This window comes from Fukomys damarensis, unplaced genomic scaffold (genome assembly GCF_012274545.1).
Source record: "Fukomys damarensis isolate Sample0158 unplaced genomic scaffold, DMR_v1.0_HiC HiC_scaffold_24, whole genome shotgun sequence".
NCBI lineage: Eukaryota > Metazoa > Chordata > Mammalia > Rodentia > Bathyergidae > Fukomys > Fukomys damarensis.
Window position 1 is genome coordinate 50976211 of NW_022900936.1, and position 18631 is coordinate 50994841.

Here is an 18631-nt window from a genome sequence, read left to right on the forward strand (position 1 = left end):
TTTTTTTTTTTTTTTTTTTTTTTGGTACCTGTGATTGAATTCGGATCCTTGCACTTGCAAAGCAGGCCACCAAACCACTGAGCTAAATCCGAGGCCCTTAATGTCCTTTTCACTTTATTAGGATTAGTACCCTTTTAAATAAAATTATGTGAATTTGTAACACTGCCTGGCACATTGGACTCCCAGTAATACATATTTATTTAATTAATATTTTATACTTCAAGGGACTTCATGACTAGTTAAGTAAAAGTACATATAATAAAAGTGACAGCCATAGATTTAATAACACATTCCTAGGCAAAAATTATACAGCATATTGCTAGAAAAAAAATTTTTTGTAATAAACAAAAAACTAAATATGAGTATCATGTGCTACAAATACGCACTAATAAAAATTTTTTAAGTAAAATGATTGATTTTTTAAGTTAAAAATAACTTGTTTTGCAAGTACCATAAATTTCCATCAAATGTTTCCACACCCATTACCTTTATTTTTTACCACCTTTTCAAAAGATATTATCAGAGTTTCACATGCTATTTCTACTAAAGTGAAATTTCTACTAATTAATTTTCCTCATTAGAACATCTTGTAACTGCAATAGCTACATTTTCAAGGTGGAAAGATAGTACCAATTAAGTTTTCCCTTCACAATTAGGTGCCTCTTTTCACAATCCTTGAACAGCCAAATAACAATTATAATGAACTTTGAGAATTTACTTCAATGTATGTTCATATAACTAAAACACTATCCTAGCTCCTAAAAAGTTTCAGCCAAAACATTTCATCTTTTTACTTCCTTTCGTAGTGAAATATTTTATTTTATCCTACATCAGACAACATTTTAATCAGGGAAAGTAGATTAACTTTCTTTGAAAACAAAAGCAAAAGAAGACTTGTTTTCATTGTACTGTAACACACAAATTGTGTAACAATGCAAATATGTCTACTGAAGAATATTCACTCTTGGACCAATAAAAGCACAAAAGCATTCTTTGAGAGCCAAAGTTCTAATACAAATTTTTAATTATTTTATAATTCAGAGTCATAATGATCCAAGTTATTTTGTAGGTAAATACAATCAGTATATTTGTTCTCTTAAGGACAAACAAGTTTTTGACAAATTAGTACATTTCACAGTTAATGGTACAGAAATAAGTTAAAAAACATTATATAAATGGTTTTAACACAGTCTCTGATTGAATCACTTAAGAAAAATAATCCTGTTAATTAAAGTTATGCACCATCAGGTTCATTAGCAAGTGATCACACTGACACAGGAAGCTTAGAAAATAATGCTTTCTACTCTATGAATTAGATTGGAAGTGGTAGTATTAAAAAAAAGTTAGTTCTACAAAAGTGAGTACCTCAATAGTTTGTAAGACTACTACATTAGATAACTGGGATTAGATTTTTAATAAAAGACGAGGATGAGTAGTGCTCTATTTTTGCCTTCTTAAAGGGGGAAAGATTTGCTTTGTCTCATGGTCTCAGAGGTTTCAGTCCATGGCCAACTGGCTTTATTGCTTTAGACAATCGTCATGGTAGAAAGAAATGGTGGAAGAAAGCTACTCAACTCATGATAAGCAGGAAGAAGGAAGGGGGGGGCTGGGGAACAAGTCCCCAAGGTCACACCCTCACAGTCCACTCCCATCAATTAGGCTCCATCTCCTTCATTTCCACCATCTCCAAATAATGCAATCAAATTATGAATCCATTAACTGATTAGTACGTGATGAAAGTTAGAGAAGTTAAAGTCCTCATGATCCAATTACATCTCAAAATCTCCACCTCGGAACACATGTGGGTTTGGGGGAACACTTTTAGATCCAAACTATAATGTCATTTCAACCACCATCACCAAACTATAAGACATTAGACTATTCTACCCTTACTAATACTTACACATCTTAATTGGCTTCTCTGTCTTCTTGAAGTCTCCAAATGTGTTCTCTCTCACATCTATAGTGATCTTTTCATAATGCTAATGGGTAGCACCATAACTCCTTAAAAGTTAAGAAAACTTTTCCGTTGATTTTTGGAATTTTAACTTTCCCCTCCAGGCAATATAGTCTTGTTTTATCCTTACCTCTCTAATCTTATCCTACATGGAGACACCACATCAGTCTCCATTTCAACAAAACTGCCTTATTTCTGGTCCTCAAACTCGTTGTGCTGTATTCTGATCCAGCTAAATCCTCCTGACCCTTTAGATTTGTGCTCTGTCTTCACTTAATGAGTATCTGCATCTGTAATTCCTTCAATGCCTATGTATGTTTTTGTGGCAAATTGCAAACTTATTTAGAGAAATGGTAAGAAACTAAACACTGAAAATTAATATGTCAATTTCAAGTCTCCTTTGTTCTGCCGCATTTCTCATGTCTATATTTTTTAAAGTATTTTGCAACTTGGAATTGCTAAGATTAATTAATTTCTTGAAGACTCACTTTCAAAGCATCAACTTCATAATATCCTCAATCTCAATTACAATAGATTATTATGTTGAAAAGCTGCAGGGGACTACAATGCTGATTATGCCCCAAAGCAGGCTGTAAGCAGCACAAGCTGTTAATCCCACAATTGGCTTGTTTATAGCAGTAAGTCCAGTTGAAGCCTACATGCCAAGGTCAGAGTAACTCGCACCCAAATTCCATTCCCACAACTAAAGCTTTCTGACTAGAAGGACAATGTTCCAACTATAGCCATATATATTGTCTATTTTTTTCAGGATTTGAGAATGCTTTGTCTTGTCCTTCATGAGTCTTGTTTATATTAATTTCCACAGAAACTGCACCACTGTGTATCCTCCCATGTAGTTCTGGCCTTGCACATAGCTCACCCTTACCCCAGTTGATTACCAATAAAAATCAGTGGCTTGTACCAGCACCTTTTTTGATTACACTGGCTTTGGTCTTCCTGGAACCCCACTTTCTCTCTTATTTCTGTCTCTTAGTGTATTTTTTCTCAGGCCTGTATCTTGTACTGGGCAGGATATTGGAACCTAACTTTAGGAGTCTTTAGTAAAAGGCCACTTGTTTTGTGTCAAATCTAGCTTCAAAAGAAAATTGATTCTTGTTTGTATAAAAATAGTATATGCAGCTATCTCTTAGCACTTCACCCCAGCATTTTAGACATCTTTCTTGTAATTGGTGAAATATGATGAGAAAGAACCCTTCTAATTGGTTTGGGTAAAAAAATTATCAAATCATCTATCCTCATTTTATCATAATAATGTATTAAACTACTAAATGTATAATCCCATGTTTCACAGCACCCATATAAACATGAGAAAATATTTTAAGAATAAAATATCTGAGTCACCAGAAAAATATCTACTGGTATAACCTAGGAGATTTTATTTCATCCATGCAAATACACGTTTTTATTTTCACCTTGTATCCCCAACACCTAGCTCAGTATTATGATTTTTATTCAACTTTCAAAATTTTTGCTTCACATAATGGCTGTGGAATATTTCATGGAAAGTATTCTGTGGAATATACTCTAGAGAGTTTTGTTCAGAACATGTTTGAAGAATACATAGCATATCACATATGATAAAAACTGAGTACATAGTAGTAAAGCATAAGATTTTCACAAATAGGTAGATACAAAATAACAAATAAAAGCTTTTCCTTATCCAAACAAGATATCTCAAAACAAAAAAAGAAAGGGTATTACATGGTGGAGCATTGGGAAATCATTTTTAAAAACCTGAATAATGAAAGGAAGGAAAAAACAATCTGGAACACAGAAAACTCATAGGTTTCCATCAAATTCCTAGCTAGGAAAATGTTGAAGATTATTGTAAGAATCACATGTATATTTGCACTGACTTTTTTCTTGTAAAAATTTTTAAAACTATATTTAAAAATCAATGTTCTTTGTTCACATTGCAGAATGTTACTTCACCTAACGTCAACTAATCATATGACTTTCTTTTTCACAAAGTTCTAAATTATAAACCATCCAAATGGTGTGACATATGAACACTTGGCTCGAGTGTATCCTTAACTATTGCAATAAAAATTTGAGTGCCACTTGTAGGCAAACTCAAGTGAACATCAACCCTCATAGATTAGTGCCTTGCCTGAGCCTCTTTTTCTCTGAGTAGACAACTGCAAGGCAAGCAAGGTATTTTAAAGGCTGAGGATTTAGCTCAGTGGTGCCTCAGCCTGCCTCACAAGTTTAAGGTCCTGAATTCAATGCCCAGACCCACAAACAAACAAGAAACATTTACCTAAATTCTTAGGGTCCTGGGATTTAGATCAATGATTCCACCACCTGCCTTGCAAACACAGGGTCCCTAGATCGATCCCCAGTACCAACAAACAAGTGGAAAAGCAAAGGCAATACAAATTGAAATGAGAAATCAATAGTTTTCATGAATAATAGTTTTCATGAATATAAAAATGACAAATTATGAGTAAATAAGTTTCATCAACAGATAAAGAAATTACAGAGTGATAAATGGGTTAATGCCAAAGAGGCAAAGTTAATTGAACATTTGAGAATCAGACAATGAAATCCATCATATTAATGGCTAAAGAAGAAACATTACATGATTGCAACCAAACTAGGTACAAAAATCATTTGACATAATGCAACAACTATGCATGATTAAGGCCCTAGAAAAACTGCAGCACAAAGAAGCTTCCCCAAATCCCCAAAGAGCATCTGCAAGACACTACAACTAATTATGTAAGTAATGGTGAACGACTGAAAATTTTTATCCTAAAATCAGAAGCAATGCACATTGTCTGCTCTCATAACTCTTACTCATTATAGTCCTGGAAGTTGTTGCTAGTGCAACAAAGCAAGAGAAGGAAATAAAAAGCACATAGACTGAAAAGGAAGAAACAAATTATCTGCTCTTGCAGATAACCTTGTCGATAGAGAAAATTCTACAAAGTTTCCTAAAATTACAGAGTTCAGACTGGTTAAGGAACATACAAAAATGAATACAAATTAATTATATTTCTGTATACTAGCTACACACAAGAAAAGCTAGATTAGGGGCCAGGATTTAGTTCAGGGGTTCGGTGGCCTGCCTTGCAAGCTCAAGGACCTGAGTTCAATCCCTGATACCAAAAAAAAAAAAGAAAAGAAAAGAAAAGCTAGATTAAAAATATCATACCATTTTACATAAGTCAGAACAGATGAAATTTGTGTGGATAAATCTAATGAAAGATGTACGAGATGTGTATGCTGAAAACTTTAAAAATGCTGGTAAAGATTTAATGATTTGCATAGAGTGAGAAATGTAATCTTTATAGATTGTGAGGCTCAACAACTAAAATGTCGATCTCACTAAAATTTCTATACAGCTTTAAAACTTTAATAAAAAGTCCAATAACAATTTTTATAGCTATGGACAAGAACACTCTAAAATTTATGTAGAGCACAAAAGGATAACAAAATAATTTTATAAAAGAAGAATAAGTTGGGAGTCTAATTTTAAAACTTATTATGCAAATACTTATATAAAAATTAAGTCAAAATCAAAACTGAAAACATATTTATATGTAAAATGCAAGACTATAAAACTTTTAGATAAGAACATGAGGCAAAATTTTCAGGAACCAGAACTGAACAAAATGTTCTTGAGCTGGATAATGAACCCATACTCTAAGAAAAGAAAAATAGATAAATTGCAATTTGTTAAAATTTAAACTTTTTCCCTTCAAAAGGTTTTATTAAGAGGACACAAAATTAAATATAGACTCAAATAATTTATTTGCAAACCAGTTATCAACCAAAGGAGTTTTTGTGCAATGTATAAAATACACTAAAAATTTAGTTTAAAAATCAAATTAGAAGATAGGTTTAATATCCCAATGATGAATGCAACTGTATTGTATACCTAAAATGTACCAATAAACTCAATGAGGGGGAAATAAAAAAGAAGATAGGCTTATTACCCACAAAATTCTTACCAAATAGGATATGCAAATGGAAAGCAAGCACAATTGAGAAATTAGGAAAATTCCATTAAAATTTAAACTATCATGATAAAAATGGCTAAAATAAAATACTGTGATGTTGAATTTTGGCAAAAACATTGTTTCCTCATACATTCTGGTGGGAATGTCAACAGCCACTTGGGAAAACAGTTTCTTAAAAATTGACCGTCATCCACTGTGATCTGTAATTACCAGGTATCACAATATCCCTGAGAAACAAAGACCTATGTTTATTCCAAAATGAGTATCTGAATGTTTATCAACTGTTTTATTTTTAATATCCTGAAACTGGAAACAAGACAGCTTTCAACAGATGAATAAAGAAAGTGGTGCATCAATACCCTGGAATACTACTGAGCAAAAAAAAAAAAAAAAAAAAATAAAAAAAAAAAAAAAAAAAAAAAAAAAAAAAAAAAAAAAAAAAAAAAGAACAAACCACAGATTACATGCAACAGCCTGGATAAATATCCAGAAAATTATGCTGAGTGAAAAAACTCAATCTCAGAAGTCTCACACTGAATGACTTCACATACATAAAAATTAAAATGACAAATTATAGAAAGAACAGATTATTGGTTGGTAGAGATTAAGCAGAGTCGGGACAAAAGAGATGTTTGGCTATAAGAGAAGTATATGAGAGATCTTCATAGTGTTAAAAATGTTCTGTTTCTTGACTGTATAAATGTCAGTTGACTGGCTGTAGTATTTTACCAGGGTTTGTGATGTTGCTATTGGTAGACACTGATTAAAGAACTGATGATTATATTACCTTTTTCAACTCTACTTAAATACATAATTATCTCTCACAATGTAAATTTTTTCTCTCATTGAGTTTATTGGTACATTTTAAGTATACAGTACAGTATAGCCTTAAAAAATACATACAGACTCATACATACACACTCATTATAATATATTCATTCTGATTCATGCAAAGTGATCTCAAATTTTTTTTTTCATTTTATTGCAAATGGATCAAGAAGGAATGTATTCAGGGTAATATTGTACATAAACAGTATGTCTTTGCTAGTTTCATGTTTCTCTTCTTCAGTCTTCTCTTGCAGAACAGAGAGGTAACTTTCCCCATGGAGTCCAGGGACTACAGAACCCTTTTGTAGAAGACTTTCACCCTTTCTGTTTTCAGTGTTGGGTATCAAACTCAGAAACCAAGGGCCTTTCTAGGCAAGCAGTCTACCATTGAGCTACATCCCCCACTTAAAGCCTTTTAAAACATTAATGTGAGGGTTTATGGTGTTATGCCTTCCAAACACACACACACACACACACACACACACACACACACGCACACTATTTTAAACAGAGGATTTAAATTTGGATAACACCGAAGAGCCAAAAGAATGCATTGTTATTGGAATTGTTGGCATTATGGCATCTAAGATTACTTGTGCTCACTGTCCTTTAGGATTGCTTTCAAAATCACACTATCTACACCACTCCATTCTGGAAAGTGTTTGGGTGTGTCATGAAGACAAATAAGTGGATATAGCAGTACAATCAATCCTCATTATTTGGAAAGTAATTCATATCAATGTGATAATGAACTGGGATCATTTTTAAAGTGTATGAAGCAATGCATGAAAAGTGGCAGCCATGAGGTAAACTGAAATGCATTTTAATATGTTTAAATCTATTCTAAAAAAAGGCATTGTAAAGATATCATAAGTAATCTTGAAAAGATTTTCTTATAGAGAATTTATTAAAGAGAAAAAAATTAAGTTCATCAGCAAAGCTGATCTTAATGTCATACAGACTGAAGTAAAATTTTCACAGGGTGCTAGATGAACCACAACCTTTTAAACATATCATTTATTTACAATCCCCAGCAGAGATTTATATAAACTAAGTAACCATATCTCGACTGAGCAAAGTGGGGTTTTTGTTTATCAAATTAAAACTGTTTGATCAGCACTATGAAACTAGTTAAACTCCACAGTAGTCAGAGAGCTATTTAAATCTGTGTGAGTGAAAGGGGAACTTTGCCAGAATCTGTGAAGGCTCTTTGCATTTCCTTCACTGGAATTCTAAATGAGAGCTCTGATCTTATGTAAACTTAAGAAAATTATGAAAGCAGAGTAAAAATGTCATCAGTCAAGTTTTAGCTTCGTTCCTTGTCTCACAAGTCTTTCTACCATCCACACTTTTCATTGTCTATTGCAGAGGGTCAGGAAGGGGTTACATGAGTTGTCCTTCAAAGGGACCTACCAGTATGAATATCCAGGAATTTGAACCTGATCTCAGCTGAACAGGAGGAAATAGCATAATATTCTACAGTGGATGGCATTTGTTTTGTTTAAAATGCTTTAAGCTTTGGATATCATGGGGGAAAAGATGATTTTCAACATTTTCCCTTTTCTTTCTGACAGTGCAGTTCTTAACTCAGTGAGTCAGAAATGGCCAAGCACAAATAACGTCTCTTCAGCCTTCTCAAAATGCTAAGAGAACATAAAAATGTTATGCAGTGATGCTTAAAATTTAATGCCGTTTTGAAAACAAAAACCATGAGTTTCAAAGTAGAAATGATTACACTGCAAGATAATACCATAACTGCTACAAAGATAAGAGAAAAATATTGAAGTGCAGGTTTTCACCCCTGCAGACTACCCTCATCAACCCATCCCTCTTTTCCACTTGGTTTATACAAACAAATAATATAGACTTTTTAAAGATGCTTATACTAGTTTCCTTCCAGAGTACTGTTTTCTGTAAAAAGTGCTTAAGGAAGAATATGAATAAAGATAAGCAATAAATTGAAATGAAGGTTAAGAGGGGATAACACAAGGTAAATGACATGCACAAAACATATTAACTTTAAGAGAAAGAAAATGAATACATTTTCTAAATGACTTTAACATATTCTGAAACCTATAAAATACCATTCATCCATAAAAGAGTAAAGTAATACAGTAACATATCTCTAGTAAATATATATTGTATGCCCCATTTATGACAATTATGTAAGTTGTTAAATTTAAAAGCAGAACTGAAAAACCCACAATTAAAGAAAAGTGACCCTCCCTAAGGATACACATTTACTTTTCAAAAGGAACAAATGAATCTCTCCCCAACTTACCTCAATTTAAATTGCGATGACAGAATTTGTGACTTCCTGCTAATAGCCTATCGGCTTTTGACCTTTCTACTTTCTGAAAGTGAAACCTTAGAACTCTTAGAACCTTAGAAAGCTCTTAGAACGTTTTAATGATTATTTAGCTGTTCTTACAGTATTAACCCAAGACATTCAATCCATTTATCTTCTCTCTCCCAGCATTGTACACATACGTACACACACACACACACACACACACACACACACACACACATACACACAACGAACATTATTTAGCTGTTCTTACAGTATTAACCCAAGACATTCAATCCATTTATCTTCTCTCTCCCAGCATGGTACACATACATACACACACACACACACACACACACACACACACACACACACACGAACATATATACATAAAACTACAATACCAGATAATGTAATGATTCACAATCTTGCAACAGTCTTCACCAGAGAAAAAAGACAACACTTTTATAATTCATACTATCATTTGTCCACTGTCGTGAAAATAGTCATTATTATTCATTAAAACTACAATACCAGATAATGTAATGATTCACAATCTTGCAACAGTCTTCACCAGAGAAAAAGACAACACTTTTATAATTCATACTATCATTTGTCCACTGTCATGTGAAAATAGTCATATTATTATTCGAATTAATATTATTCACTGCTGAGAAATCTGCTCTCTAGCTTTCTTTCCATTCTAGAAATAAGTCCCAAGTCAAATAGCTACCATTTTTGTAATTTCATAAACAAAATCATTATAAATATTTTATTTGCTTCTTATTCTTATAAGTGAAAACCAAAATCATTGGGAATAATTACAAAAACACTGGGATCTTGACACTTAGAAGGATTTGAGCTCTTTTAGATTAACTAAGAGTTTATTAGAAGAATTATTTTAAAAGTTAGACATTTTTTTCAGCTATTCTTCAATATTTTATAGTTTAGAGGCATTCTATTTTCATCTTGTATTTGTCTCAGTTTTTAAAATCCTGAGTCACAATTATTAGTTCCAAAAACAGTAAAGTATTAAGATACAAACTAAATTTTTCAGACTATAATCTGGTGAGCTGGCACATGAATTCAAATAATAATTTCAAACAATTTGTCAGTAGCTTTCATAAATAATTCCATTCTCTATGAAAAATTCACTTCGAAATCATGTGTGACATTTATTACATGTAGTACATTTACACATTCATCCTCTGATTTTCTGTTTTTCACCACTACCTAACATATTTGGAGAAGGAGTAAAACCTTGTCATCACTCTGAAACCCACAGTGTACGGTTCCACTAGAAAGCTATCATTCAAACTTTTGTAATTTTATATTTTGCATGAAAACTAAAAAATATATACTTGAAGTACCTAATGAGGATTAGATGTGATTGTTTATAGCAGAGACCTATGGAAATAGCTGAGTCTCCCTTAAAGCACATGTTCAAACATGAATTGAGGAAGAAACATGCAAATGCTATATATAAGTATATCTTATAATGAGTCAGGCATACACTTTAGGTGGGACATAGTCTTTAAAGACCCAAAAAAACATATATTAAGTAAACATGAGCTTTCCAAAATACTGAATATTTGTTTTGATTTCTGGTTAATTTTATGATTTAAAATATGTATTGTTGTCACAGTGGTATAAGATTGTACTATATTATCTGCAGTGTTAAACATTAACATAAACATTTAAGAATTACAAAGTTAAGTTTTGGGTTTTTGTTGCTGTTTTTGTTTTCCATTTGAATATGCCAAAACTGCAGAAATTAAGGAATGAAAAATATGCTGCTTTTCTCAATAATTTAAAATCTGATATAGGATTGTGTCTTAGTCACTTTCTCATCATTGAGACCCAATGCCCAACTCCTACAACTTAAAGGAGGAGCAGTTTATTTTGACTCACAGTTTGTAGATGCTTTGGTTCATAGTCAGTGAGCTCTAAGGTGGAAAGTGTCCAGAGCAGGGTATTAGCAATTCACCCATCAGAAAAGTGTGTATCACACCTTATGCTCATGATTTAACATATAGGAGGATAGTATCACATATTATTGCACAATAGGAATCATTTTCAATGCCTAGAGATTATCCAAAGAATATTTTTGTACATCTCTGACATTGTAATGATTTTGTTTTTGTCCTCAGGCATTGAATGCACTTGTAGAGATGAAACCATAAGAATAGAGTTAGAGAGGGAGAAATATTAATTAATTATCTTGAAATTGTAAGAAATAGGGTTAGGGAGAAAATGACACTTATTAATTATCCTGAGATCAATACTGAATATTTACTTATCAAAGAAGGAGTTCAGAACTATTGATGGAAATTCTCTCTGATATTCTATACAAGGAAGCAGAACCTTTCTGAAGAACAAAATATATTATCAATAATTGTTAGTGAATTTTTTCTATTTTCATATATGTATATATTTGTAGAATTGAAAAATTTTACTGAGTACTGAGAAAAATTAATAAATTCAGCAAAATTATGCAGCATTTATTTCTATTTGTAGTCATTCTATAACATGGAGTTGTGTATCTGTTCCTTTTTCACTGTCACAGCTACTCAGCTGAGAAAGGAAAGGAATGCTAGAATTATTTTGGACCAGTCAAAGAAGAGGGTTGAAGTGGGGGCCATTCCGTTCCTAGAACAGACTGTAAAAAGTTTCTGCAGAAAGCACGGTGTGATAAGGAATTTTCACATAGCCAGAGATTATTTGTAAAGCTGCATTTAAATTATATAAACATAAGGATTAACCAAGACTCAAAATTACCAAAATTTGAAAATATAGATTAGATATTGAAATATATTTCCTTATATGGCAAAAAGGCTCTAGAGTTTAAAGTATGGGTACACTTGTGCCACCTAACCTTTGGGTTGTGATGAAGTTAAATAAATGACTTTTTAGTGAAGAAAATATAAAACCTCAAAATATCTTTTGTAAAATAATTGTCATTATTTTACTTTTGCAAAATAATTTTGTCACTATGATTATCATTTATTGTATTATTCATACTTCATAATATATGATAAAGAAAATTTCAAATTGATGTCTTTAACTCATCAATTCATAGTATTTCTCTACTAATATAACTTATTCTTTGTTGAACTTGTAATAGCCTTCAAATTAAATTATTCTTGATATAATTAGTTTAAATCCATCTAATCCTAAATCGTGCATATTAGGGGCTGAAACTGCACACTGGATACCTAATGAACAAATTGGGATGCCAGAATTTTATACAGGGCAAAAAACTAAATATTTATAGGCTAAGAATGCTCATGTTTATATAAAAAATTTTTGAGAGCATAATTATTCAGGTATTATGTTGTTTAGATCTTTCATCCACTTGGATTTTAATTTAGTGCATGGTGAAAGATAAGGGTCTAGTTTTAATCTGTGGCAGGTTGAAATCCAATTTTTCCAACACCATTTATTGAAGAGGCTATCTTTCCTCCACTGAGGATGGTCAGCTGCTTTGTCAAAGATGAGGTGGCTGACTACATCTCAATTTGTTTTTGTTTCTTTCAATCTGTTCCACTGATCCTCAGTTCTATTTCTTTACCAGTGCCATGCTGTTTTTATACAGTGGCTTTGTAGTATAGTTTCAAATTGAGAATTGTTATACCCGCTGCCATGTATCTGTTGCCTAGGATGGCTTTTGCTATACTACGTCTCTTATGGTTCCAAATGAATTTTTTGATTCTTTTTCTAGTTCTGTGAAGTATAGTGTTGGAATTTCAATTAGCATTGCATTGAATCTTTATAGCAGTTTTGGTAGTATAGCCATTTTCACTATGTTTATTCTTCCCAACCAGGAGCAGGAGAGATCTTTCCATTTTTTTATATCCTCCTTGATTTCTTTTTTCAGAGTGCTGTGGTATTCAGTGTAGAGGTCTTTTGTTTGTTTTGTTAGATTGATTCCTAGATACTTCATTTTTTTTTGGATGCTATTGTGAAAGGAATTGATTCCCTATGGCTAATGTTTCCAGTACTATATTGCAGAGGAGTGGTAATAGTGCACATCCTTGTATTGTTCCTTATTTTAACATGAAAGTTTTCAGTTTTTTGCCTTTTAATATGATGTTGGTTGTTGGTTTTTCATAGATAGCCTTTATTAAGTTGAGGTATAGACCATCTATCCAATTTTTTGTAAGGTTTTTATCATGAATGGGTGTTGAGTTTTGTCAAATGCTTTTTCTGCATCTATCAAGAGGATCGTATGAATTTTGTCCTTAACTCTCTTAATGTAGTGTATTACATTTATTGATTTATGTATGTTGAACCATCCTCTCATTCCTGGAATAAGTCCCAGTTGGTCAGGATGTATGATCTTCCTGATAATCCTCTGTATTTTGTTTGTTAGTATCTTATTAAGGATTTTTGCATCTATATTCATTAAGGAGATTGGCCTGTAGTTCTCTTTTTCAGTTGCATCTTTCCCTGGTTTGGGAATCAAAGTGATATTTGCTTCCAGGAATGAATTTGGAAGTACAGCTTCCCTTTCAATTTCATTGAAAAGTTTGAAGAGTAAAGGCAGTAGTTCTTCTCTAAATGTCTTGTAAAATTCAGCAGTGAATCCATCAGGCTTTTCTTTGTTGGTAAATTTTTAACTTCATTTTCAATTTCACTGACTGTAATTGGGGTGTTTAAAATGTTTTTATCTTCTTTGTTCAACTTTGGTAATTCATAAGTATTTAGAAATATGTCCATTTCTTCTGTGTTTTCCAATTTATTAGAGTACAGGTTCTCAAAGTAGGTATTAATGATCCTCTGGATTTCTGTTGACTCTGTTGTGACTGCCATTTTCATTCCTGATTGCATGTATCTGAGCATTTTCTTTCCTTTTTTTGTTAAGATTAGCTAAGGGTTTATCAATTTTATTTATTTATTTATTTATTTATGTATTCGTTCTTTCAAAAAATCAACTTTTTGTCTCATTTATTTTTTGTATCATTTTCTTAGTTTCCATTGCATTGATTTCTGCTCTAATCTTTATAATTTCCTCTCTTTTTTGAGCTTTGGGTTTTTCTTGCTCTTGTTTTTCTAGGAGTCTAAGATTCTTTGTTAGGTTGTTCATTTGAGTTTGCTCTGTTTTCCTAATGTGGGAATTCAGTTCTATGAATTTCCCATGTAGAAGTGCTATCATTGTGCCCCATAGATTCCTGTATGTTGTACTGGAATTTTCATTTATTTGTAAAAAATTATCTAATTTCTTCTTTAATTTCCTCTGTGATCCATTGATTGTTCAGAAGAGTGTTGTTCAATATCCATGTATTTGTGAAGTTCCTACAATTTCTTGAGCTATTGATCTCCAGCTTGATTGCACTATGATCTGATAATATACAGGGGATACTTTGATTCTTTTGCATTAATTCAGACCTGTTCTGTGAGCTAGTATGTGGTCTATCTTGGATAATGAAAAATGTGCAGCCGAAAATAATGTATATTCTAATTTTCTGGGGTGGAATACTCTACAGACATCTATTAAGTCCATGTGTCAGAAGCTTGGTTCAGTTCTAGTATTTCATTGTTGATTTTCTACCTAGATGATCTGTCTGTTTGTGATAGTGGGGTATTTAAATTCCCCATTACAATAGTATTAGTGCTTATATGGTTTTTCATGTTATGCAGTATTTGTTTTATATAGTTGGGGGCATTAACATTTGGTGCATATATGTTTATGATTGTCATCTCTTCCTCTTGAATTGTTCCCTTTACAAGGATGTAGTGTCCTTCTTTGTCTCTCTTAATGAGTTTTCGTTTGAAATTTACTTTGTCTGAGAATAAGATTGCTACTCCTGCTTTTTTCTGGGCTCCTGTTGTGTGGAGAATTGTTCTCCATCCTTTCACTTTCAGTCTATGGGCTTCTTTTTGCACTAGGTGTGTTTCTTGTATACAACATAGTGTTGGATTTTGCTTCTTAATCCATTCTGCCAGTCTATTTCTCTTGATTGGTGAATTGAGGCCATTGACATTGATGATTATAACTGATATGTTCTGACTTACTATTGTCATGTTATTGTCCTTTGGTTGACTCTTTTTACTCCCCCCTGCCATTTTTAGTTTCTTGCCTTGCCTGTTTGATTAGGTCTGTTGGGCCTCATGTTATTGTGACCTTCATTGTCCTTTTCTAGGATGTTGTTTAGAATTTCCTGTAGTGCTGGTCTTATGTTCATGAAGTTTCTGGGGTGTTCTTTGTCATGGAATTATCTTATTTCCCCATCCATTTTAAAAGAGAGTTTTGCAGGATACATCAGTCTAGGTTGGAGGTTCTTTTCTTTTAGGACTTGAAATACCTCACTCCAGGCTCTCCTTGACTTAAGGGTTTGTGATGAAAAGTCTGTTCTGATTCTGATGGGCTTTCCTTTGCATGTGATTTGTTTCTTTTCACTTACTGCTTGTAGTATTTTGTTCTGTTGGATTTCTGGGATCTTGATTATTATAAATCTAGGTGTAGATTTTTTTATCGTGGCTAGTTGGAGTTCTAAATGCCTCATTTATCTGTATGTCTAATTCTTCCCTTCTGTTTGGGAAGTTTTCTGTCATTAATTCTGTGAACAGCTTTTTTAAGTTATTTCTATTTTCTCCTGCTACTTCATATATTCCTATCAGTCTTATGTTATTCTTCTTTGAATCATCTAGAAGTTCTTGGATTGATTTCTCATGATCCCTTACTGCTTTTAAGAGATCTCTCATTTCATGGTCACTGACTGCAATCCTACCTTCTACATCTGAAATTCTGTCTTCGCTATCTTCTATTCTGTTGTGTACACTTTCAATAGAGTTTTTAATTGCCTGGATATCTGTTTGAATCTGTTTTATTGATTCTATTTCTTTCCTCTGTTGGCCATTCATTGTTTCCATTTCTTTCTTATGCTGGGCCTTCATGGCTTCTATCATGGTCCTGAGCTCATCTATTTTTTTCTGTTTCTGTTCTAGAGTCTCAAATCATGACTTCGTTTTTGCTTATCATCTCTATGGTTATCTGGGAAATTATTTCTATTTTGAATTTTTCTAGAGCCCAATTGATCTGTTTTGTTACTACCTGTGCTATGGGTTCAGGGTGTCCTGCTGGTTCACTATCAGACTTATCATCCTTATTTGCCCTACTGTTTGCCATTGGTGAACTGGAAGTCTGTCCTTGTGTCTTGCTTAAGTGTTTTCTCATTTTTATTTTTGGGTTGTCCTTGGTTTAATTTCTGGATTATTACTTAATATCTTCCTGATATAGTTGCACTTTAGCTTTTGAGACTCTAATGACTAATAGACTTTCTCATTTTCATAATATCAGAGAAAACAACTCACTAAATCAATCATAATCCTTTATCCCAATTGATACATTCAGCAGCACAATAGGATCAAGCACAACTTGCAAATTGACTACTTGTGGTAGTCATTAATCTATCACCTTTAAACCATGTGAATTAAATTAAAATCAATAAGCAGCCCATAATATGTTTTCAGTGAATACGTTTTTCAGTATAGCATCTTTACCATTTAGTATGGTAGCCTAGACAGAGTTAGGATGAGAGGAGTAGATAAGTGAAAGAATTGGAGAAGGTTTCAAGTGAAGCCTAAGGACATAGAGTGACCATACAATCTTTATGAAACTATTAAATTTAAAAGGGATAGACAGAGTGCAAGAATAAGGACAAGAATATATCCCCTTAACAGCAACAGGGGCCTGCTTTCCCTTAAAACTACTGATCCATGAGTCAGGTAAAATGACAGAAGACCAGAACATAAAGAAAAAATAAAACATGATAAAAGGAGAAGTCTGAGTTAGGGCAGGAACAGGAATAGAAAGTGAGATGAGGGATAATGTAGTGGAGCAAGAGACTGAGTTGGAGAAAGAGGACAGAAAAAAGAAAGAAATTGAAGGGTGGGATGAGGAAAAGAGCCAGAAAAAACATAATTTGAAGGGCCTCTTTCAGACTATGTCTCTGCTGTCATAATGTACCACGTGTACAGCCATGTGCAGAACCAAGTCCCCTGATCTCAGCTAACCAATGGCAGATCCCTGTGACTCAGACTGACCTCAGACCACAAGGTCTAAATTGAGTTTCCCAACCTGCACGGTTGAACTCCACACAGTTCTATTACAGGTTTCCCCCACCCTTTCTTTAAAGAGGTTCAAAGTTGGGAGCTCATAAAAATACCCTTTATAACCACCTATGCCTCTGCAGAGTGGGTCCAAGGACTGGCCCAATCAGGAGGTCTGAGAGCGAGGGGGGGTGTCATGGGGGATGTTTCAAGGGCCCAAGCAGGCAGTGGGAGAGATCTCAGGGCAGTCTTCCTTGCTGGGGCTGGTTTCAGAGCAGGCAGGAGATGGTGCAGATCTGTGGGGCCAAAGCAGGTGGAGGGAGAGATCTCCCACTGTGCATTAAAGATCATATTTAATTCACTTAATGGATTTCACCTTCAACAGATCAAAATGAAGAATGTTGATTATCTGGAATACTTAAAAGATGAGAATCCACAGAGCAAAGTTTAAATCAACAAACAGAAGAATGACTAATATAATTTATGATACATATCCTATAAAAGAGAAGACGTGATATTTAAGAGACAGAGACAGAGATAACAAATCTAAGGTTAAAATTCCCCTTCCAAGTAGCAGACTTACAAAGAGAAAAATGTGACATACTACAACAGCAAAACAACCCCTAAGATTTAAGTTGCTAATTTTTTAAATGAAATATGTTCATCAAAAGTGAAATATTTTAATACTTATAGAGAAAAATAAAATATAACTATTGTCATGGGTTTAAAATGACATTAATTAAGAGATCTCTCTTTTCATGGTCACTGACTGCAATCTTATCTTCTATATCTGAGAGCCTATCTTCGCATTCTTTTATTCTGTTGCGTACACTTTCAATAGAGTGTTTAATCTCCTGGATATCTGTTTGAATCTGTTTTATGGATTCTATTTCTTTCCTATGTTGGGCGTTTATTTTTTCCATTTCTTTCTTATGCTGGGCCTTCATGGCTTCTATCATGGTCCTGAGCTCATCTATTTTTTTGTCAGTTTCTGCTCTAGAGTCTCAAATCATGACTTCGTTTTTGCTTATCATCTCTATGGTTATCTGGAAAATCATTTCTGTTTTGAATTTTTCTAGAGCCTGATTGATCTGTTTTGTTACTTCCTGTGCTTTGAGTTCAGGGTGTCCTGGTGTTTCACTATTGACCTTTTCATCCTCATTTGCCCTACTGTTTGCCATTGGTGAACTGGGAGTCTGTCCTAGTGTCTTGCTTAAGTGTTTTCTCATTTTAATTTTTGTTGTTGGACTGTCCTTGGTCTAATCTCTGGATTATCAACCAAATCTTCCTGATATAGTTGCACCCTAGCTTCTGTGTCTCTAACGACCCACAGACATTCTCATCTTCATAACATCAGAGAAAACAGCTCATCAAATCAACAGCAATGCTTTACCTCAACAGTAAGAGATCATGAGAAATCGATCCAACAACTCCTAGATGATGCAAAGAAGAATAACATAAGACTGATAGGAATCCATGAAGTAGAAGGAGAAAATACAAATGACTTAAAAAAGCTGT